This window comes from Rhodnius prolixus, unplaced genomic scaffold (assembly GCF_049639745.1).
Source record: "Rhodnius prolixus isolate KJV_2025 unplaced genomic scaffold, Rpr scaffold_7, whole genome shotgun sequence".
NCBI lineage: Eukaryota > Metazoa > Arthropoda > Insecta > Hemiptera > Reduviidae > Rhodnius > Rhodnius prolixus.
In genome coordinates this window covers 5,742,140-5,767,940 of record NW_027411582.1, presented here as the reverse complement: position 1 = coordinate 5,767,940, position 25,801 = coordinate 5,742,140, and the positions used below count along the sequence as shown (strand labels likewise).

The 25,801-nt window shown below is 35.1% G+C and overlaps 1 protein-coding gene across 6 annotated transcripts in view; it reads right to left on the bottom strand.

The window, feature by feature from the left end:
• Window positions 1–25,801, bottom strand: part of CtBP (C-terminal binding protein) — a 58,458-nt gene that overhangs the window by 18,916 nt on the left and 13,741 nt on the right. The window lies entirely within an intron of this gene.

Sequence of the window (25,801 nt, the reverse complement as noted above, 5' to 3'; positions counted from 1 at the left end):
TACCGCATATCTAATCATTTGTTTGAGAGGGAAGGGGAATACTTTCATAAATTGACTGATCAGAACTGTTGCTATTGCTTCGATCACATTCTAAAACTGGAAATAAAGGTAACTTTTGCTGTTTCCACTGATGAAACGACAAAATTTGTGAAACGATATTCGTCAGTTTGTTTTTTCGTTAACTTTAAAGGTGGGCGGCAACATAACGACCCTATTGGCCAGCCGTAAACCAATATCGGGTACAATTTAGCCTACATCATTCTTCTTACAAGAACGCTTAAGTAAAATGGACCAAGTCAAGTATGGAATACTACAGAATCTTATCGGCGTTATGAATACTCATAGTTGGGCGCAGGAGGAAGAGTTAAAGATTACAAGAAAATGATCTGGAGTTATCAGGAGATTAGTGGAATTATTAATGTTCACTAGCAGCATCGTCACAAGTTACAAGTGGAGGTTAAGCTGGATGAACAGAGGGTACAGGTTAGCGGCGCGTGATCAGATCAATCCTTGTGGAATTTTAACAGGACATTTCCGGCAGTAACTGAAAATAGAAAATCTGCGAAAATTCGCTTACTACTTCCGTTTATCCAGACAGTTTTCATATGAAATTTTTCTCTGCCCATATTGGGCTTAAATTAAATTAAACTTTTAGGTAATCTTAATTTTAAATATTAAATAAAAAGATATCTTCTCAGAACTCAATAATAATACAATTTTTTGAACTTAAAAATACTTCTCTACTTATCTGAACGGGTCAAGAACGCTTTTCAATTAATAGCAATTTAACCACAATAAGGAAAACAGTACCATTTATTTTTCTTTCCATTTTATTTTATTATTTTGCGAGTGTAGGTGAAGATAACTTACCACTTACTTATTTATCTAAAATAAAAAAGAAAAAAAAAGGGAAAATGAGGAAAAATCAACCTAAAAAAATTTATATTTTTTTTGAACCCATAGAATTAACATTTAAAAATAATGTATCTCAAAAAAAAGCCAAAAATGCTTACGAAATTATTTTTAGCAAAAAAAAAAAAAATTGTTATAAAATTCTATCATGGAATTTTTACTAAATTTTGAATTTTATTCTACAAGTTGAACGATTGTGACTATATTATTGGTACAAAAGGTGGAATTATACGCTATGCTTCAACAACATTTAAAATGTCTTATAATGGAAATTTGGGGTGACAACCCTCTCTTGTCAATGCAAACTTATGATTTTCTCGTAAAATTGGAATTTCACCCAACTTAATTAATTTGCAGTAACATTTATGTAGAAGTCAGGTGAAACTGGAGAATAGTCCCAAAGAGGCACTTCAAGGAAGATGTCCAAATACATATCCCTGTACTAGAACCCATTCGAGTTTCACTCTAGGGTTCTAGTATAAACTGTTAGAGCCATTTTAAAAGGAAACATCTGGATTAGTAACACTGTGATCTATTTGCCCGCGCGTCTTTCGCTTCCGTTTAAAATTACTTGACACTGACTAGCTGATTTGAATTTTAATTATGAAGTCAAAGAGGTTTTTTTTTTTCGTGTTCCCAATAACAAGAATAGGACAAACTTACAGCTTCCGCGGTAAATCAAAATTAAATTCCACAAAAATATAGAAATTTTGATTATAATAATTTATACCCAATGTTAAGAAACTATTTCCTATGTCAATTTGAATTTAAATTTTTGTAATGTAAAGAAGGCGCAAATTGAATGGCTAATTTAAACTATAGTGAATTCAGTCAATAATTTTAAACGAAACCATCCAATGTCAGATAGGTATAATGAATTGTTTTTGTGACTGTAATTTTAGACAGTTATTGATAAAAGACAAATAACCAATAATGTTTTTAACTTTCTCTGACATAATAATTTAGCATTCAGAAAGTATTCAAAAAATTTGTGATTACTCATATACGATTCTAACCATCGATGAGTGGCAAATCTTTTTGTAATTCATTTAATGTAGAGAGCCAACAATTTGGGTCAAGTGATTGCTAAATCCCTTCTTTTTTTGTACAAGTGATTTTCTAAAAAATTCAAACCCCCCAAACAAATGAAACAAAATAATAAATAAATACAGTAGTAAATAAAACCTATTTCTGTTTGGTGTACAATGAACTATCTGCTTAACGGAATAATTTACTCTAAAGAGGGTTGTTACGACAATAAGCAGGCTGAGAGCGAACCACGCGGTGTGCGGATTGTATCTACACAGGATCAACATCATCTTTGCGTAGATTGCAATGATGATGAGGATTTCTAACATAATAATGATATGTCCACGTTATGTGGTAGAAAGGAAACGTATGTTTGACGACATATACAGGTATTTAGATGCACCATTTCGCTACGAAGACACAATATTCTCCACCAACATTTATGTGTTTAAGTCTATAGCAGAGCTAGAAAAGAAATAAGAATGTATTTAAAAAGTTATAGCCGATTATATTGAATGGAAGAAAATGATTAGAGAAGGATTACGTGATATTAATTTCGGTTAAGCTGTAAGGATGGCAGGAATATAGCGTACTGTTCCATCCATTAGCAGTAAGTTAGTTTGTAAATAGTTGTATATAGTAGAGGGATGAATGTGAAGCGAATGTATTTATAAGTAAGAATGGAGAGTGAGTGATATTCTTGTGATAAGCACCTAGACCAGTGATGGGCAAAGTACGGCCCGCGGGCCAACTCCGGCCCGCGAAAGTATTTAATCCGGCCCGCCGAGGGTCCATCGACATGGATAGTATATGGCCCGCTATAACTACGTTTTGACGGTCGAGAAGTATAAAGTAGATTCTACTTAGTAGAATAATAGATGCATAACCTATAGGTGAAGCTAAACTAGCCGCGTAGTTACACAAGTGTGTAATGCTGTAATGTTTTTATAATATTATGATTAAAAGCTTTAACACAAAATGCATTTTTTCTATAATTCTGGCCCTCCTCTAGAATTTCTTAAACTTTGTGGCCCCCCATTAAAAAAGTTTGCTCACCACTGACCTAGACGATGCTGGCTGTATGGCGAAAGCCAATGCCAAGAAAAACCTCTAAAGAGCCCTGATTGCAAAGGATTTTTAATTAGAAAAGATGAACGCATCTTTTACCTATTCGACAGTTTAATTGCAAAAGAAGAATCAATTTTTTGGGGGCATAATGTTCGACTCTCTCCACGTTTTAGTGTGTAACCCTGGCTTTCTTGGCGAATCCCTAATTTAAACGATTCAAGTTAAAATGTAGATGGAAGTTACTTGCGACAAAATTCGTCTTCCGTCTTCTGGAAAGCGTTTGTAGCGCTTTGTGTTTAAAGTTGTCGAGGAAATCTTGTAAATTTAGATAATAGTTTCATTTCTACAACTGCTTATCAATAACACTTACTTTTATAAAAAATGTTTTTCTGTTTCCCCCAGAAGAAAAGCAAAAAAGAAAAAAAGCTGAACAGTTGTTTTCTTTTTGATGGTTATGTAATAGCAAGATGGAATTTATAAAATAAATATGTAATGAAGGAAATATTGAAGTAAAGTTTTGTGGTGGCGGTAAAGACTTTCAGCTTGTTGTAGCTGTTAGAGAGGAAGTCTGAGTGTGAGTGGGGAAGCTGTTTACGAAGAAGAGAATAAAAGAGAAGCAAGAACAGTGATGAGGAATTGGATGGTGAGAAAGAGGAGGAGTGGGATAAAGTTAGAGGAGCCCTGGATCTCCCGCTCCAAATCTTGACTTCTCAGAAGATAAAGCTAGGCGTTCCGGCGGGTGGACGCTGGAGGCGGCAGGGTATAGAGAGTGAGAGAACAGTTGTATAACTTTGTTTTATGGAGTTTGGGGGTGTGTTGTATAGGAGAAGCGGTGCTTCTTTACACAGTTAGTGGGCGGCTACACCCTCTCCCTATACCTAGTTCCTGTGTAGTTCATACTAGTTTAAAGAGTATTTGGCCAGGGGTGTGAGCGCGCCCGGCAAGCTTCTGGCAGTGTCAAGGGGCGGCGAGCGAGGAGGTTGAGGTGCAATTCATAAAACACACAGACCCCAGTCAGGGAATGGGGCTATATCCAACAGCCATTTAGTTACTCTCGGTGTTGCCGCCTTCGCGTGCTTCACACCCCCAAGACTTCCCTTCTCGCCATTGCGCGCGCTAACAATATCCCCTCTTTACCACCCAGCTAGACTAAACTTTATATGAGCCTCTACCTCCAACTACACAATAACATAACGTTGCTGCTAATGAACATTTTGAATGCCCTTCAAAACCCAACACCCTGAGTTATCTTCTTCAACTTGAAACTCATTAACATCCGTATTAATTTACTATTTAAATAATAATAATAATAATAATGCGACATTCTTCAACTCGAATTTGCCTCTTATACTGCAATCACTTTCAATCTATAAGGAGAATATACGAACCATTTCCTGTTTTAAGGCCAATACTGAAAACATTCATCTACTTGTTGGAAATAGGTGCATTGTTTCACCATTTCAAATGATGACACTCAGTAACGCTACGGATCTAATCGGTCAATTTGGCGTTTTTTTTTTGTTTTTTTCAGTAATACGCCATATTTAAAGTGGGAGGGGAAGCTATACCCATGTCTCTGTCCATCAGTCCTCATTTCAGCCCAAAAAAGACATCTAAGTGCAGTTTGTTATTTTGAGTTTCTCAGGAAGTCTTACACGTTGGGCTCTGTGTGTGATAAAAAAAATCGAAAAATTGCAATAAGTTAAAATTTAATATCTGTTTGTGTGCATACTGCTAGAGGAAGTGAAATAAGCTTTTAGTCAAAAACAGGTCAGCCGGAAGTGCCACTCGAAATTGAATAGATGTTTAAAAGAAAACTTATTTCCTTTTATTTGCTTAAGATTTGTATCAGCAACAAGTACCGCTTGGTAAATAACGAGTATAAAGTGAGCACGCTGGCTTTAGGCCAACTCATGCTCAAGAACTTTCCCTATAAAGCCAATTTGGTTTGAGAAATGTCCCTATTAGAGCAACAACCAAGAAATGTGCGATGTTAAGTGTAATTTGTACAAGAATTTATCATGGTAGCCATTTTAACAACAAGCAAATGGTTATCTCTCATGCCCTCTCGGGCATTCTGGAGACTTCTGTGGATATCAAGAGTTGTTTCTGATATTAGACTATCTGAATTCTCCGTTTCTTTTGTTTCGCGAGAGGTACTATTCAGATGAAAAGCTCAATCGAAGGGTAGATGGCAGATTAAGCCAAAACCATAGTTTTCCTCGTAGTATGTTTGAATGTAGTTTTTCTTTTCATGAAGGGATATACTGCATCGCGACCATTATTTAGATCTGCTGAATCTTAGATGGTACTTAGATGTCACCACTCATATTGGATGATTAAACCACTCATCTAGGTTCTCTATGGAATATCTAGGAAAACAAAGAAGCCACCTATTCGGCGGAACCATTCCCTAGTGACCAATGCACCCGTTTCAAAAGATGGCGCCCTCCACAGAAAACTATACGAGTGTTCTAATAACTCTCGAATGCGGGACATCTCTACTCCAATCTTCTAGCGAGGATATAGCCGCCCCCAAGATCCGTTTACCTCCAAGGCTCTCTAGGGAAGCCTCAGAATAGAAAAAAGAATCGATTATTCAATCATCGATTATTTCTCGAAAGAAATGTTTTTTGAGATAATGACCTGGAGTTTTTCCAAATAATTCGTGGTTAAAGCCCAAAAACTTGCACACATCAACCACCTCAACACAGGTTCTACTTGTATTGGGGATGATAGTAATGAAGTTGTTAGATAGGTACAACCATCAGGATGTCAAGATGTATCAAGAAGTTATTCTATTCCCATATATTTTTGGGGGAAACCAATCGAGGGGGGAAAGATTGGATATCGCTCCTCAAGAGAGTCTCCAGTTGTCCTGATCTTGTTCCTTCTAATGTATTGATAGGTTTGTCACCTTAGATGAACATTTTTTTTGGAAGCAATTCAAAACATGGATTCCTCAAAGATTAACTTTGTGACGTCACAATTCTTTAAAGGCATCACTTCACTAAAATATTGAAATTAATTAACTTTTTAGTCTTTTTTTTTTAGATTCAAGAACATTTAATTACCTAAACTGCAGCAAGAGATAGTTGTATCAGAGTTCGCTTCGAACTTTACTTCATTTAATGAGAAATATTCATTAGAATGATGTAGAAGGAAAGTTTTACGAAGGAGGCCCGTCCAGAGAAGATGGCCAGAAGATACGGGATAAGCAAGCGATGGTGAGGACCAAGTTGGAAGAAGATGTTGGTAGAAGAGTAGTCGGGCAGAGCACGAGAGTGGAGAGTGCTGGCTATAGTCGACGATCGATATTGGCCCGGAGTATGGGGTGGACAACATTGGTACAGTTGTAGAGGAGCTCGGTCCCCCCCCACAGGGTGTGGACCGTCTCCCTCCGCTACGTAACAATGCCCAGCACCCCGTTATTCGCTGACTACAGCTTATTCCGTTAATAGTACAACGTGACCGGACATGCACACATTACTCCTCTACGACCCCCCCTCCAATCACGCACCCTCCTCTCTGCTTTTATCAACTAAACTTAATTATAACCAATTTACATTTATCACTTAATTAGCTCAAATCGAAAAAAAAGAAGAAAATGAAACTGAAACATTGCATTTTAATGCAGCAGTCATTATACCAAATTACAAATTACAAAACCCTGGTCAGCATCAATCACATCGCGTAACATTTACAAATTTTGAATCCAGTGCGTCCATAATGAATGGATTTATCATTTCCCCATGTTGATGCCAATCTCAAATATATCCGTGTGTTGTTTTGTTTTCCTGCAACATCCCGTGGTCCATGTCTGCGCAACCTTTTTATTCTATGCCACTTGCATATTGTTTTAAATACTGGTGGGCCAGTACACCGTTAAACCTCTCCCCATAGATGATTTTTTTTTTAGTTTAACTAGATACGTAATTTTTCCTGGACTAGATAAATTTTAAGTTTATTTCACAATAATTCCATTTTAAACTTGCCATTTAATTCTGGAAAAAAATGTACTAATGAACATAACAAAACGCACAATTTCCTATCGATTATAAGAATAAGAACATATGGGATTTCCTGAATATTATGCTCAAATTTTAGAGGTAGCTTTTAGATTTTAAACGTGACCTTTGACCAAAACTACCAAAAAAACAAATTTGGAAACCACCAAACCGAAAACTTGACATGCTCGCTATCACTTCTACTTATTAGTGTGACTAATGTTAGTAAAGTTATTTAAAAATAATTTAGAAATTATATATTAACTGTTTTACTATCTGACTGAAATTAATTCCATTAAGATACATATTAGAAATAAAGGGAAGGGATTAGCTATGCGGTTAGCGTACTGGACTCCCACGCGGAGGTCCCGGTTTTGAATCCAGCTGCTGACCCTTAGATTTTCTCTTCCTAGGAGCTTCTTACAGCTCACTGTCCGGTGATGGACAGAGTGTTGTCTGTAACGAGAGAAAACTGTCCGGAGACCGGCAGTGCACTGAAAAAAAGCTCCGGGCGCCAATAACCTTAGATGTTGACGCGCCTTAATTAAAAAAATATAAAAAAAATTAGAGTATTCAAATCCTGTAGAACACCCAAAATCGTAATAAGAGAAAAGTTGATTAAGTATTCGATTGTTCTTGGATCAACTTTCAGGGTAATCCTCTACATATATAAATTCTACAGACTTAGGAGAATCTCAGGTTCCAGCTGTAGCACGATCTATAATTGATGTGTTAACTACTTGAGATTAGTCAAGAAGTTTTCTAATAAATCCTTAAAAATGAATAATATTTTTAGAATGAAACTTCAACAAAGTTTACTAAGAAAAATGGTAAATGTGAAAAACAAGTTTAACTGTTCGAACATTCAAAGTTTTTATCAGAAGGAATAAAAAAAAAAAAAACTCAAACAGTAAAGAAAGTCCAAAGAAATAAAAATGGGAGGAGGGATTCGTTAAAAAAGAAAACTGTTCTGGATTCAAAGAAACGTAAAGCGAAAATATATATATATAGGGGATGAAGTATGAAAGAGAGCTCCTGAAAGGAAAGAGGAAATGGGGAATTTATTGGAACGGAAGGAGGCGGCCAAGAAGTTTTGGAAACTAACAGCGGCACCCCCCAACTGCCCTTCCCGCGTAAACTTTCTCTCTTCCCGGCACAAATCTGCGGCCTTCCTCGGGAGGCGGTTTGTTTCCAGATATAACATTTAACTTGGAAAAGTATTCGGATTTTAATTTTGCACTGAGCCAAGAATGGAGGGTAGCCCCAATAATCGGGGAGCGAGTAGAACCACTTGTTTCCTTAAATATTGCCACTCAGAAATGGCTAAATTTTGTAATTATTCAATTATTAGATAAGAAATTTAAACACACAACTTTAATTTTTTGACGAAAATTTGCAAATACGCTAACAGTTGTCCGGCAGCAACGTATTGCAACCGGCTACTTGTAAGATATGTTGATGGTCCCTCAAACAATATTAACGGGATTTTTAGACATTTCGAGTATTTTACGGAAGTTACTCATTACGTTGCATTCTTTTCTCTGATCTATGAGCGCTGAAGTGTGAATTGATTTAGTGTATTTGGTGTTTTAACTGTACAGTTAGCATAGCTTGTAACTAGAATCAACTCAATAACACAATCTGAAGAGACCGCGGATTATTCTGAAAGGTATAATCCCTCACCCACTTCATGAGGTTTCGATTTCTATTTATGTTTCCAAATTAACTTCACACATATAGTAGATCAATAATTTTTTAAAAAATGTTAATAATAGGATTTAAGTTTTATTTCTACCTGCCAAATTAAATTCACTTTCCTTTGTGGATATTTAGAACTGCGTCAGTCGCAGTTTACGTGACCAAGTGAACAGACGTTAAATCACGAAAAGGTCTTGTGATTTATGATATCATATACATTAGATGAATATAAAAACTGTAGAAATGAGTAAGCAAAAATTTTTTTAAAGTATTCGAAGTAATGCCTAAGAGTTTGACTTCGGGAAATCCATTTAAAGCAAGTTTCTTGATGAGAATTTGGCTATTATACAGTTTTTACAAGAAAGCCAATGAAAAAAACCGGTTGGGCTACCACAGCAGACAGTAGAGGAATAAACAGTTAAATCTCTAATGTCCACTAATATCATAATAAGTGAATTAATGGCGGAAGAATATTTGCTTCAACCTTTTAACAAATATTTCCTATTAAAATCACAACATATAGCGTAAAACTGTGAAGAATTAAATAATATAAAATAAATAAAGGAATAAATAATACAACTAATCTAAAATAATAATAAGGGGAAAAAACTACCTATACAGAAATATATAATATTAAAAGAAGTGGTTAGATAATGGAAATATAATAAGCGGTGTGTGACGTAGAGCTTATAGTGTGTTGTTGTGTAGTAAGTAGTTTAGTGTCAGGTTATTATATTTCCTATGGTGGTTATCAACTTCCGGTATTCAACGAACACACTATAATCTTCTTATTCAACTGGGCAACTTGTAATATCTTAAATAAAATACTTGTTTTATCGAACTAGTGATAAATTAGTATTATGTCAACATTTAAAATTTCAAATACATTTAACAGTATGCAAATATGTATGCAGTAAGCTAGTTTTCAAGTAAAATTAAAGAATAAAATTTAGTCAGAATACTCAATGATAAAAATAAGGCGGAAACAAATTCAAAAGAGAAGACGCTGTTATTGTAACTGAGAGGTTAAAAGCCTGAACGGCAAAGCATAGGTGTATTGCGGGTTTGGATTCGAGCTCTTGTCTAGGGGTTTAACTGTTTTTTACTCTAACCGCTGAAAATTGGGTAGGTTATTCAATTTAAAGTAACACTTCTCTTAAATTTGCATCATTAACTTATTTCAGCAATCGTATCGAGCACTTAGTTGATAAAACTCTAACCGTTAAAGGTTATTAACTTTAAAATATTAAATTATCTTAAGCTTTAAATTTATAAAATTAAGAAAGAAATTAAAAAAGCGACGATAAATTTTAATTTAATTTTTCGACATTTTTTCTTTATATTAGTGTGAAAGTACTTACAACTGTTTCCAAAAATATTGGTGCGTGATAGATAATGTTGATGTTGATTAGTTTCCACAACTACATACTAGCAAGTATGTCGCTTAAATTTCGTCATAACATTGGGATGTTAGACCGGTAAGGTTACTGTAAGGTTACAACACTACACGGGTGCCTGAATTTCCATTTATTTAAAAAAAATACTGCTGCTCAGTTGAATCATGAATTTAAAATAACATTTATTTCTATTGAATTTATTTACAATTAAAATTAAAAAATACACACTACAAATATAATGTAGAAAAAAAAGAAATTGAAATTGGTACCCCCCCCTCAGAAACTGATAATTTATTTTCTCTTTCCAATTAGTTTTTCAATAATGGTTTAAATATTTCGGGCTAAAATATTTTGCGTTTGAAGAACATTAATGAGTAGAACTTTTAGAAAAATTTTAAATTTAATTTTTGAGTAATTTCATTGGTAGAGTCCGAGATATCGCATTTTATCTGCCAGAAGGATAGGAATCTGGTTCAGATAGATTGGAGGGAGCACCAATTTGATTGAGGGTGAAGGTTATGCAGTGTGATTTTAGTCTCTTCGTTGATCTTGATTCTCTATTTGCAGAACCAGGGTTCGTGGATATGGAGGTGAGTTTGGTTGGATTTTAAATTATTCAGTAAATAAAATTAATTAATCGAAATGCACAATAAATTATTCTAATTTGTGAAAAGTATCGATTTTCCCCCCTCACAATTATTTGAGGGAAAATGAAATTTCCCGATTAAGTACCAATATGTGCAACAATTTTTCTTCGGGAATTTCTTACCTTGTTTCCATCAAAAAAGCGTAAACATTATCTTGCATACCAAGCATTCATTTAATCTACTCAAGATTATCGAACAGTTATTACTGGGGACTTTGTGGTCACTGATCTGTAGCTGCCATAATTTTATGTCAAGGAAATTAGGTAAAGTTAGATTTTACTTCCTAATCTTTAAGGTGTGCAACAAAATAGAAGTATACCCCGTACCAAAGGGTGAGTTGTAATGGAAAAAATCAAGAAATTAAGTAGTTGTACTTAAAGCTGATAACTCCTAATGAAAGTATGATCTGTATAAGAAGATGGCGTAAAAGTAATGTTAATGACCCAGTACTTAAACTAAATGATATGTTAAAACACACCTGCAGGTATAATGCTTATAAACAGGGCATAAGAAGAGCAGAGAGAGCCACCTTTCCCCATTCGATAAGGCATTATACTAGAGTGAGACAAGTATAGCGCTGAATGTGGACAATTCCATTAATACCCTACTATGCGCGCCCGATGTTAATAGAGGAAACACCTGGAACATTGTTACAGCTGCACAGAAAATACGATCGCTTTTTTTCTAGTTTCACTAGCTCAAGTCAACTCAAATCTAAAAAATTCTTAGAAAAATCTAAAAAATAAAAATCAGGGAATCTGACTCCTGGTTAGGCCTGATCTATTTACCAAAGTTTCAGCTTGCTGCGTAAAGACATACTTTCACTCACCTTTCGCACTTAAAAGAAGGTTCATTTCCGGCAAAAATTCGCTCTTAAAAGTTTCTTATGATCGCAAATACTTTTCTTTACTTCTGTAAGAAAAGGTAAAAAAAATAAAAAATAATCAGGAAGTGTTGAGCGAGACGGAAACATGAGTGAAATCGATTAATCTACCTCTGATAATGTATGAAAGTCCGAAACCGGTCAGGGATACTAACAAACATGGTGCGCTATGACGGATAAAATCAAGGATATTACCCATCACTGAGGACCTAACTTCATTTCCGTTTAAAAAAAAACCTTAGTAACACACTAATAGTTATACACAGAGATCTATTGGGAAAACCAATTTTCCATTTTCAGCAAAACTAAAGAAAAATATAGGAAAATTCGAAATCTAACGGATATCTAACCCTTCTTATGAAGAAGGTTATGGAGGAAGTAAAAGCTGTTTCTAACCGCCGGAAACGATTCACCTTGGTCATCGCAGTTAATGATCGACTAGAAACGAGCGCTACTTGCATTCAGTAAAAAGGACTTACCAAGACTTATTCAAAAAACAACGTGGTAAAACATAAAACGGATATAAGTTAAGTATTTGTAATAAATTTATCAATTTGTCTTGAAAAGTTAAGGCTCGTGTACAGACAGAGCGCGCTGGATAGCAGCAGTAGGAAGGTGGGACGCCCTAAACTTTGGTCTTTATAGTTATAAGTTATAAGAGAGAAGTAGTGCACCGCCGCCAGAGAGAGAGCTTTGGACATACACACGGTACATCCTCTGCACTCACACTGTGACACAGCCGGAGCGCACACTTTGGATATGGCGTGGCGTATTAGAGGGCTGCTAGCTGTGGAGTACTAACTTTGTCCTGATAGCAGTACAAACCAAGTTTCCATTTATATTCAACCAAAACTAACTTATATCACCGTCTCTCTCACCACTAGCTCAAACTCACAAACTCAACTCACCTCACACCCAACAACTAAACACTCATTCCTCTTTCACTAACCCTTAACTTTTCATCCTTACTACGTCATCATTATTACGTCACTTTTTCCCCCTCTTTCTCCTCTCATACTCTTCATCTAACTTTTCCTTCCCAACGGCAAACTTCTGAAACAACAAACTTCACTTCTTTTAATTGCAATTTATTATTATCTATTTATTTCTTTTAATACATAATTTCTGAATTTATATCTCGGGAGGAATTTTACTTTTCTATTCTCAGATTTCTTAAGGACGGGTATTGGACTAGTGGTCAAGAGGGTGGCTTTGTAAGTGGGAAATCCCCAGATCGAATCCCGCGTATGACTACTTTTTATTTGGTAGAAAAAATTGCTTATAGTAAAGTATGAGCTTCCGCCCCCGTTCACGACACCTAATTGGTAGTTGGGGACGTAAAGCCCTGCTTGAAAAAATAGGCGACTTCTTTACGTTTATATTTATTCTTAGATTTCTTCCTTTATAATGCTTTCAAATAAACAAAAAGACAACTCTAAAGGACGTTCCCTTTCAACATTCTCCAAGGAACTTACGTCAAATATTTCATCCAAATTAAAATTACGATTGAAAATGCGATTAGGCCCACAAAATTGACGTTTATCCGCCGCAGTTTCTTGACTGGTTTCGAACTTACTTCCGTGCCCATATCCTCATAATGCTGTGAGGAAATGACTAGTCTAAAACTTGCACTGATCTTGAAAAGAAAAAGGGGTCAGAAATGGAATTAGTAACACGATATAAAATGATGATAATGGCCGTGCTGACGATAGATGGTGTTTTGTGTGACGGCGGGTGAGGAAGGCAGGAACCCCCCTCCACCCACCTCGAAATGCTGGCGGCAAAAAGCTTGAAGTAATAATTTTAAGTCATAAACAGCTGACGGAGAGCTGCATACTTGTAGAGAGAGACAGAAAGAGAAAGAAACGTAATATATTTGGCAGTGTATGTTAAGGTCAAACATTATTTATGCAACCTTAGCTATTTATATGGCACTGAATGCCAATTTAGACATAGCTAATTAATTATGTAAGTTTAAATAGTTAATTGGTGTATGTGCATTAAATTTTGTGAAAAGGAAGTAAAGCAATCGTGGCAAATTTTTTCTCGTAGCATTTTTACTCACTCGAGAAGTTTGCGCATCAAGCTTTTCTTTGGTAAAAACATAAATAAACATCAAAATAAAAGCACGAAATCATGGCCAATGGAAATTTATTGAAAAATTAAGTTAAGTACTTCTAAGTTAGGAAAAGCAGTAAAATAAAAGAGTCGCCCATCCCCTTTGATAACTTGAATTGATTTAAAGTAAACGGCCAACGAGAGATACCACAATATTGGTTTTTGCAAAGAGAATTAAAGAGAAAGTTTGGTGTTAATTTTCTAGTTTCTAAGGAATTATAAACTTTAAAGAATTTTAAAAGCAATTTAGATTAGGTATAATAAAATTAATGAAAATAATAATAGTAATTTTAAACACGTGTTTATTTTGGGCGGGAAGTTGAATTTAGCAAGGAAAGGTAAAGTTATGATGGAATGTTGTGTTTGGTAGTTTGGTGATGGGTTGGGGTAGAGAGGGGCGTGCCATCAAAGTGCGTGTGTACGTATGTGCAGATCGATACAATATATATAAGAGCAGCGAGTTGAAAGGAAGGGCGAACACAGCCCACAGCCCTCTTGATATATATATATATATATTAGCTTACCCGCCTATCTCAGCACAATGCAAAGGCAGACACACATACACACCAAGCTACTAGAACTTCCTCTAGTCCATAGCGAAGGGCCAGTTCCCTGCTGCTGACCAGTTCACACACAAATAGCGCCGGTCGCCACCCTGCCTGGAGACTTGCCTTCTCTTCCACTTCTTCAACAACATTGCATTCATTCACATCCTAACATACACCGACTATAGCGCCCGGCCCAGGGCCTACCCAATTCTTCTTAACTAGAAACTTTATTTAGTTTCTCTTTTATGAAACACAATCAGCTGTTTTTATTTTTTTGGCGGGGGAGGTTACATTCTCTTTCAATTTCTCATTTTTTTTTGACAATTTAAAGTTTCACCATTTGTTTTTACTTTGATAAGAAAATCTTCTTTAATCTGCAAACGTTTCAATCATTAAACATTATACAGTTACTAAAACTACACTGATATTGAAGCTTTTGCATGGAAACCTAATCCAAAAACCTCGACAACGCTTTATCGATTTTTTTTTTGGGGGGGTAGAAAAATGATAAAATTAAAAAATAATAATAAAATAAATCCATGGTATAATATTATGTGTACGGACAACTTACAGAAATGCTTAGTCTAATTTCACTATTCATTGAGTTAAGATGAACTTCCTTCCGGTAATGTGGTAGCAGTTTCTTCATTCTCGATTTTTTTTGAGCAACATACTGAACCCCCCTCACAAGACAAACACACTAGAATTGGGACCAAAAATGACACATTACAAACAAGCCTTCCCCTTAGGCCAGAAGCGCATTGATCGAAAATACTAATAATAGTAATTAGGTGTTGTGTATTGAGGCGACTAGCTAACGTACTTTACAATGAATGCCTTCTTATTAACAATTAAAGCATTAAAACGCCTGGTATAGGAATATGAAACCAGTCCCGCAATACACCCTAGCTTTGCAGGTCTCGCTTTTAAGCGTGCTTTAAGAAACATATGCACATACAAATTCGATTCAATGTCATTTGCCATTGGCTGAATTTCTTCAAAAGTCAAGTCCTATTGTAGCTTATATCACGGTTCGCCTAGATCACGATTTTAATTGAAAAGTTCACCACATGAAAAATTTTTCTTTCTCCTTATTATTTGGGTCAAAACTAACCAAAATCCACTAAAAACCAAATCGGTTTAGGTTGTGGATTTTTTTTTTCAATTTTTCAGGTCAAAAACGTGAAAAACGGCTTTTTTTGCATTGTTAAGCCTAATAAATGGAAAAACAATACAGTTTTTTGCAAAACCAATGCATGCATTTTGAAGCTGAGGGAATTTCTGACAGATTGATGTATTTTATAAATGATAAAAATGAAATTTCGACATTCAAAATCAATAAAAAAGACATTTTTGAGCAAAATAAGGCAAAAACTAAGGGTTTCTCGCATTTCAAAGCTTACTTAACAAATAAATCATCGTTTTTTTTGTGGAAGGGAATGGGACTTTTCAAAAATGGGAAAAATTCCTGCAAAATATAATATTTATACACTGGGAAAAGTGAAATTTTCCAATTCAAATTCACTTAACCCCTTAATGCACAGTTTTTTTGAAAAAACCGCTATATTTTATATTTGAATAAGTAAGTGTTATAGCTTACAATCCCATGTAAATGATAAATATCTATAAAACGATTGCTTTTCTTTGCTTTCACATTATTTTCAATTCTCGATTATATTCAAGAATGAAAAATTATAGTAGCATAAAGTGCAACGCCGCTCGAATTATCTCGAGTGTGAACAGTTTGGCCAGTTTAGCGCGCTCGAGTTAACTCGAGCGTGCACGTTAAGGGGTTAATGAAACTTTTTGGATTAAAAGAGCCTAATAATTTTTTATCGCATTACAGGGCTTAGTAACTAAAAGTTTTGCTATTGGAGACATTGTGATTGATATCAGAGGTTAAAAAGAACTTACTCAATTCCATTCATTAGGCTTAACAATGCAAAAAAAGCCGTTTTTCCTGTTTTTTGACCTGAAAAATTGAAAAAAAAAAAATACGCAACGTAAACCTATTTGGTTTTCAGTAGATTTTGGTTAGTTTTGACCCAAATAATAAGGAGAAAGAAAAATGTTTCATGTTGGTGAACTTATGAATTAAAATCGTTCTAGGCGAACCGTTATATATATATTTTTTTTAACCTAAATATAGAATTTGTCTGTGAACAACTATTTAATAAATATCAGAAATAATTTGTATAGATTTGTTAGGACTAGCAGGACAAAGCAAATAAAAGGATGACAAAAAATGGTGAGAGAGGGGAAAACGAGAACAGGAAATAGTGGTGGCAGCGGAGAGAAGACTAGATCTAGAGATAAAGTGAGATAAACTGAAAGGTGCAAACTGAGATCTTATAACCCATCAAATATGATAATAACCTACCCCCATCTCATAGTTCCCCCTCTTTCTTGCCTTCAAATATATATACATATATACACATTGTACAGCAACAGGTTCACTCACAGACGGCCCAGCAGATCATCACATTAATATTAATGAACTGTAGAAGAGTCCCTCTCTAATACACAAACTTGGAAAGTATTGAATTTATTACACAATAATTGTCTTTTATTTTTTTTGTTTTAAACTCTTTGAGAGAAAACACGAGAATTACAGCTTCACAAATAAAACATTTTTAACGTGAAACCAATAAAATTGTCCGGAGATACACTAATTTTTACTCTTATTGTCAATTATTTGTTAAATAACCTCACAAATTTTAGAATCAATACAAAGCTAGAACTACAACTCTTAATATTTTTCAACGGAACTCCCTACTAAGGGCCACTTCAAGAGGGTGAGAAAGGTAAGTTCATTTTCCCTCTATTTTTTTTAATATCCGGTTCTACCACTCGATAGTTTTTTCAAAGAAAATAGTAAAAGTGCTGTGAACTATGAAGACACTTTCTGAACTTAGAAAGTAGCTGTTGAATGCCATCTTAGTATTTGACTTGGAATATTAGATTTATTACTTAAGAAAAGCAATAAAATAAAATATTCAAAAAAGGAGCAACGTTTAAAATCTTAATTCTCTAATCTAAAAAAATTATGTGAAGTGAGTTAAATAAAAACAGCTGTTATTATTTTGCCATGATAATTAGCTGGGAAAAGAACAGAAATAAACAACCTTATATGTGCTACATACAAAACACATGGTCGGCAACATTGTGGAGATATCTCTCTCTCTCTCTATTACAATATAATGCTCCTTCACTCAGACAGAACCCGGTATTTTCCCATTACGTAAACAACGTAGTCACGGAAATAATCTAATTAAAATAAAATTAAAAAAAAAAAAAGATAAAAAAATCTCGAGATTAGCTGTTACATAATAAAATAAAATATATCTTAATATTATATAAAAGAGAAATAATTATAATTTGAGATTTTCAACTTGCGTCTTTTATGAGTTGCAATTATTATAAAATTGTCTCTTGTTGTATTCACAAGGAATTTCCGCTTTGTGGTGCCACTGGATAAACAAAAGAAGGTTCCAAGAAAATGTACTTCGTATAGTAAAAAGATGTCTTTTATATTTTCCTGCATCACAAAGAATCACTACGATTAACTCTTTGCGGCTAGGTGGGTTAAAAAACTGTCCCACCTTTTGCTTAGCTTTTGCAGCATCATGGGATATATTTTAGCCCACCTCGAAAAGTTGAAGTTATTCATACATCCAGCTTAAAATGTTATTTAAAGTTTTTCATTCAGTTAGCAGTGCTATGCACCAATGGTAAATGAGTAAATAAGTGAAAAAAATTTATATTTATTATAAACTTGACCGATAGTAAAAAATGGTGGCACCGCATACTGTTCTATTATTTGGATGCAGCTGATGTTAATCCATATATTGTTTATAAAGAAATTGGGTCAAGACATGGAACTTAAACATTTCAAGGAACAGTGCGCTGAAGGACAGTGCTGTACTGTCTGCAAAGTTCCGCTTTGTTTTGGTAAAAAGTTGTGTTTGAATGAACACAAAGCATTAGTTGCATAGTGGTATTATACAATACCAGTGTCCCACACTAAAAAAGGACTATTGAAATGGTATTAATTTTTTCTTTTCTTTTTTCCGTATTTCGAGAGTGATGATTATTTGAGAGGGATGATTACATCTGTAAAATAATGGAAATGAATGTTTATTTCCATTTTTTTTTAAATAAAAGAAATTCTGTGCAACTAGGGCTTTTATTTTCTTTAAAATCGTGTGCCTCAAAGAGTTAATATACTCGTATATATAAAGAATCCCGAAACACAAAAGCATATATGAAATAAAATAAAAACCACGTAAATAAGACAGGATGTACAGAACAGCGTAAACAGGAAAGGAAATTATGGGCGAGAAGGCAGGGCATCTAGGTGCCCAGTTTGGGAAAGGTTTATTTCTTTTATGATTATACTTTGGTTAACTGGTCAGTAGTAGAAAAAGGACGAGAATTGCCGAAGGGAGTGGTTGTTGTGAGACGGATAAGATGCACAAGATAGATAAATGTGTTAACGAACAGTGATGATCCAGTGAACACTGGAAACCACTAGCATCAACATGGTTACCACAACAGCGCTCACCTAAAACGGACACATTTACAAGTCTACTAACAAACCAATTCCACCACAGCGCCTTCGAGTATGTGTATGTGTGTGTGAACAACTTCTAACAACTGCCCACTATCACAAATAAATGTTTACGGGTAACAACAACAACAACAAAAAACCAACAACTCTGAAATGAGGGCATGTGAGTCATAGTTCACAGATGATTAAAACATTTATTCTCGTTCTCTAGACAATATGTGGTGAATAAAGATCGATCATGCATTTACTGCAATTCAAAAATAATGCAATTCCTGCTAACATTCTGACATTTGTTGCTTTTCAAATTTGGACTTCAAAAAAATTAAAACAAGTTCGAAACTAAGAGAATTTTATAACAGTAATCACTAACCCCAACTAATCGTAAAACATGGCTATTACAATGAGGAAGTTGTAAAGCTTTTCAAGAATAGTAACAGTTCGAAATCATTACGAAACCATAAGGAACAGAACGATTAGGCAAAGCCAATCAATCTAAACAAGGACAGGTTTAAAAATAAAAATAAAATATAAAAACTGGACTGAAGACATAACCACGGCCACTTCTATAATTACCAGATATGTATTTTGTTAAGAAAAAGAAAAGGAGAAAGGAATCTTCTTCACTGCTTACATAATCAAGACTAAACACAACCTTTTACTAATTTGAAGGAAGAAACCTTCACCATATTTGTCCGTGTGTTAGTGTTTATTTATTTATATTTCATTAATTACATAAATATATAGTATACAAATAATAAAACATCAGTATTCATCAAGCACAAACAAGTTATAACATGTTTAAACAGGAAAACATAACTATGACAGCCAGCGCGCAAAATCTTATCATACATATTTTTGAGTTAAACTACGCTTTTGAAGTTAAAAATCAATATAAAATACTATTCCCCCATAATTAATTTAAAGAGCTCGCCATTTTTTGCCAAAGAAAAGGAAGTAGACATTTTCGACCCTAAATATTTTTCTCACGAAGTTATGGGGGGGGGGGGGGGAAGGTGACCCAACCGGTTCAGAGCAACATTAAAATTAAAATGTTACGTTATTCAGGTATAATTAGTGGAAACTACATTATTGAGCAGTGGATGCTGAAAATGTTTTCGAAAACTTGTTCCTCATTACAGTGCTCATAATTAGAGCCCTAAACATTCCTCCTCCAACTAACAAACAGTAGCACTTAACATTGGAACAAACCCTTTTCAAATCTTTGCATGATAGAAAAAGTATTTTGCTAAATTTTTTTTTTGAGAACGATTTGAGAACACTCTCACGTGACGTCATAGTTAAGTGGAAAGTTTAGACTACGCAGATTAGATTGTTGCATGAGTGGGTTACTTCTCTGAATCGCCCTAAAAACCCCTTGAGAGCCTAGTAGAGGTGATTCTGCCAACTGATCTCCAGTCTAAAGTTGGCAAAGATCTCAAGAAGTCGTTTCATCTTCATCCCGGCGTAATCTGCATAGAATCTCGCAGAACAAGTTAATCCCACCCATCTTGTTGTATCCAACAAGTCTCCCCGGATTAATCCCATCTGTTTAAGGAAATTTCTCACTTCTGGCTTTGTTCTAGCTGTATCGTCAGCCTAGCAGTGTTTTAGTATTTACCTAAAATCACATCTAAAATCATTGCTGTACGATGTCCTAGTGCAGGTTCAAGTCCAATAAACGAATACTATAATTTACGGCACCCAATCCAAGTGAAACCTTCAAGATTGTGTCAAGTTATTTTGCTGTTAATTGATTTTTAGAGGGGGGGATCCCCTGAAGCTAGAACATCATACACTTCCTTCCTACAAAAGTACCGTTTTCATTTGGGAGAAGATTTCTAAGTTAGATACTTGATAATTGTAGTGTTGGATTGCCAGTCGAGTGAGAATGCAAATCTGAGTTTATGTAGAGGTTGTGAGGCTGCCCAACGTAAATAAATAGGCAAATCCAATCACTTGGAACCTCATAAAATATACGAGGGTCATTCAATAAGTAACAAGACAAATTACTACTGCTCAAAAACAGCTAAAGTGATCCGTATGAAACTTTCAGGTTATAAAGTTGGCAACCTTGCGATGACATCTGATCAGCTGTTCAATTATATTTTGTAAACATAACCTCAAATTTACTCAGTTAACGATGGCGAGTCCGCTCGAGAATTGCACCGTGGAAGAACAACGTGCCGTGATCAGATTTTTAGTCGCGGAAGGTGAGAAAGATAGTAAAATCCACAAAAAAATGTTAAAAGTGTACGGAGACAATTGTTTGAATCGTTCGAACGTTTACAAATGGGTAGAACAGTTTCAAAGTGGCCGTACAAAAGTTTCTGACGAGCAACGCAGTGGACGACCGATCGAAGTTGGGACTTCCTCTCTCGAATCTCGGATTGACGCGTTAATTCGGGACAATAGGCGAATCACTGTTGAACTGATAAGTGAAAAAGTAAACGCGAGTGTTGGAACTGTCCATAACATTATTCACAACAAGCTGCAGTACAAGAAAACCTGTGCGAGATGGGTGCCCAGACAACTCACGGACGCTCACAAAGAAACCCGGCTTCAAATCAGTCAACAGTTGAAAAATCGATATTCGACTGAAGGAGAAGGTTTTTTCAAAAGAATTGTAACGTGTGATGAAACATGGATCCACCACTATGAGCCAGAGTCAAAACGACAGAGCCTTGAGTGGGAGCATACGACTTCTCCCATTCGGAAAAAATTCAGGACCCAGCCATCTGCCGGTAAGTACTGTAGTAAGTACTACAGTGACATGCTGGAAAACAAGATAAGACCTGCAATTCGAACGGAACGCCGTGGGCTCTTGACTGAAGGCGTGATTTTGCTTCATGACAACGCCCGTCCACAATCGGCACAGTTGACGAAAGAAAAACTTCAGAAACTGGGGTGGGAGATCCTTCCACATCCCCCCTACAGCCCCGACCTCGCCCCATCAGACTTCCATCTGTTTGGACCCCTTAAAGATGGTCTACGAGGGTTACATTTTCGATCCAATGAAAAGGTAAAAAATCAGGTGCAAAAGTGGCTTCGAGATCAACCCAAAGAATTTTATGCCAAGGGCATTTACAAATTAGCAGAAAGATGGGACAAGTGTATAAGTGTTGCTGGGGACTATGTTGAAAAGTAACCAAAGTTTTGTACTGATTCAATAAACCGTTTTTGAGCAATAATAATTTGTCTCGTTACTTAGTGAATGACCCTCGTATCAATAATAGAAGTTATAATGATAATTGTACACGTGTAACGTATTTAACTATAAAATAAAACTACAATAGTTGTATAATTTTTCTTATATAAGATCACATAATTCTAGATAAAGACAAAGGTAAAGAAAATTGGAGAGAGAGAGAGAGAGAGAGAGAGGGAGCGATAAATAGAACTAGTGATGACAATTGCCTAAGTATTCAGCAGTATCTCCAGCGTGCGTACAACATACTCACGCACCGTACATGTTCACAATACCATGCTCTTACTGCGCATGCCCGACCATCTTTCTTTCTAAACTACTATAAAAATGTGTGTACAGTCACAACAATAAATAAAATTTTTTTAATTGTTTCTCAACAAATTCTATATATAGATTTTTAAATTAATTAGATGTTAAAGACTATAGAAATGTTATAAATTAGTTACATAACATGTGCACAAAATGAATAGTAACTCAACCTGTATTATATTTTTACGAACTATAACTAATAAATTTGTAAATATTAAGATTTACCCTAACTAGTAAGTATTATTATAATATTGAATTTACCAATTCTGTGTGTGGACTTTTGTTCAGGCATGAACTCCGATCTTTCTATTTATATGCAATGGGAGATGGCAGAGGTCTTTTCATCTCTCATATATATATTTAGTAACAATTGTTAGAAATGTTTAAATCACATTTTTTACTCTAATAATGATTTATTTTGAAAATTCCCGAAATATTGTGCTGTATGTAGACTTTTGTTCGACACTGTATATTTTACAAGAAATTTAATGCTTAGAGTAGTATTCAGGCGCAGCAAGCGGCAAAGCCGAGTCCCGCAATACAAAGATGTATTACTGTATAGAGTTTAATTTCCAATCTAAGGCACTGGTATTTATTTCTTGTTAAATAAACATAGCGGTTGGATAATCTATGTACTTCACAAGCATTAGATCATTGGCTAGTCAGTGGGGTTTAATTCCATAAATAAATAGAATTCTCCCTCTTTCAAGATCATATTCAAATAAATTGGCAAAGAGAGAAATACAATGAATTCTCCTCCTTCTGAAAAACAATGTGATTAGTGCAAAATTCTAAATTATTTAATAAATAAAAGAATTTGATTGAAAAAACAGTTCTAGCGTTTTTTGATTGAGAAACAACTAAAAAAAAAATAACAGTCGCTAAGATGGCCGGAAGCTATCTACCATAATCTAAGCAGCAATTAACCTACGTCCTCTCAGCAGCACAGGTTTTACACAATTTTATAACGATCACAATTTGTATCCTTAACCAACTTTATTTCTTTTCTAGATAGCAGCAAAATAAGAGAAATAAAAATTAACGAAAAAATAACAAAAGAAAAAACGAAGTTAAAAAAAAGTTATTAAAAACTAAGAAGTTGCTTAATAAAAGACAGAAAAAAGAGAAGAAAGTTGAATAAAACTTAGAAACTGAACAACAAACTGCAGGAGGAGGGGAGGCGAAGAATAAAGAGGAAGAGGGTACTAGATAAGGAGCAGAAGTGAGTAGAAACTTCTTCTATTCACTGTCTCTGTCTAGCGCGCCGGCCATCTCCCTTGAACTTTCCTAACGTTGCAAATACTTCATCCATGATCAATAAAGGTGGCACTGGCAAGATCTCCGAGTGTGCGTGTGTGCGAGCCAAGTAAGTGGGCGGCGGGAGGGTGGTGGTAAAACCTGGCAGAGTACAACATCTACACAGAGACAGAGAGAGGTACGTAAGTTAGAGCAAGCAAGGAAACAAGCGGAAAGACAGAGATAGTTGTGCCTGGCCCTCTTTGTCGTACTTACACACTGTCTTTCTCAGCACCGCCAGGCCTCGCGCGCTACACTACACCATCACTTCATCAATATAATATCTGAAGAGAGTGAGAGAGTAAGAGAGGATGAGGTAGAACCAAGCTATAACCTTCCTTCAACCGTTCATTCAATAATATATATTTATCTAGCAGTGGTGTCGGAATGACCCCTCTATTCCATATTTATACAATTATATTATTCAGAGGTTATGACAAATTTTTATTGCCTATTGTTTAACCAAATTTTAACACTTAATTATCCTCCAATCGATACAATAAATTAAAATTACGAACATTACTCTGCCAATCAATTTACTGGAATTTCCCTCAAAAAAAACCATTAGCTAACATCACCAGATTACACGTAATAATACATAACAACAATAAGTAGAATCGGATATGTTCTTAGAACGTTCTAACGCACTTTTCACCGTAAAAAATACTTACAAAATGGTTTCCACCTGGATATACGTATATATACACACATATCAGATAATAAGGTATCCACAAAAAAAAAAAATTAAAATAAAAGATAAGGGGGATAAAGAACAAGCTGCAAAAACAAGCACAAAAAAGAAGTATAGATGCCAACTTCCGGTTTGGGCTTGTACGATCGAGGGAAATCCCCCCCTCCAGCCACAAAGGACGGACTAACTCACGCACATGAGCGCTCATTTTTTCTTTTTTTTTTGCAGTCAGTGAAAAAATAACCGAACGCAGCAGATCAATATGTTGGTATTGTTCTAATACAAAGAAGCTCAGTCGTTCTACGATATACATTAATACGTGTAGCCAGTGCCCACTTGATAAAAATGGCCAGCTGGATAATTAAAACTAAAAAAGTGAAACAAAAGAAAAACTCTGGTGAGAAGCACTCACATATCTGGTTACATGTGTTCTTTAAATCATTTTTTTTGGGATATTGTTATTTTTAAGATGGAACAATCTTCTCTAATATTTTGTTTAGGTGCCGGTACAATAGAATTTATGGCTACAGAAAATAAGGAAAAGTCCTTCAAGAAATTCACGATTGAAGTCCAGCAATTTTTCTCCAAACTCGCATTTTAGCAATGAGCTAAAAAAAACTCGTGATTAGAAAGTAAAACGCGCCTTAAAAGTCCGAAGTTGTGATAAAATAATTTCTCTAAGTATAATAAATAACTAACTCACATATTTTAATGTAATAACACACAAAAAATGTGCTAAAAATAAACAGTGATAGTGGACAAGGCTGTCAGAAGATTCTGGCTAAGATTTATGATCAGATCAACCTACACAGTTAGCACCGCTACTTCTTTCCTCCGTTAGCTCTCTTTAGCAACAGATTTGCATAAATAATTACTCCTTAATACGTCCTGTGTTTCGGTAACTATTTGCCAAATCTCTTTGGATGTTTATCTAAAAGTATTGTCTGGAGTTTCGTTATAACTGAAAGTACTAAACGACCAGAACAGCATTCTTCCAAAAATCGAGTAACGGGACCAACGTATCTGAACATTATTTGTATGCAATGTTCATGGCTTTAGGGACGGAAGATTAACTACTAAATTTTGTAAAGTATTTGGGGTTCAAAAAATATATTTAAACCTTTTTTTCTGGCCTTCCAGACGTACTAATTTATCATCAGGACATGTTCTTTAACAAAAACTCTTTAAGTTCGGATTTACAAGCTGCTTTAGAGGAAGAATCTGCAAGCTCTGGACCACGGATTTTTTCGCAACAGTGCTGAATTTAGTCATGCAATAAATTGAGCATCCCAAGGATCTGACAAGAGATTGCCTTTTCTTTAAGAGGAGAAGAAGATGAAACGGGGCAATGTTCGCTTTTTTTTTGTCATCGTGAAATTACCCAATAATAGCTTCAGAATTAACCTTTTCTGATCCTCCTTAA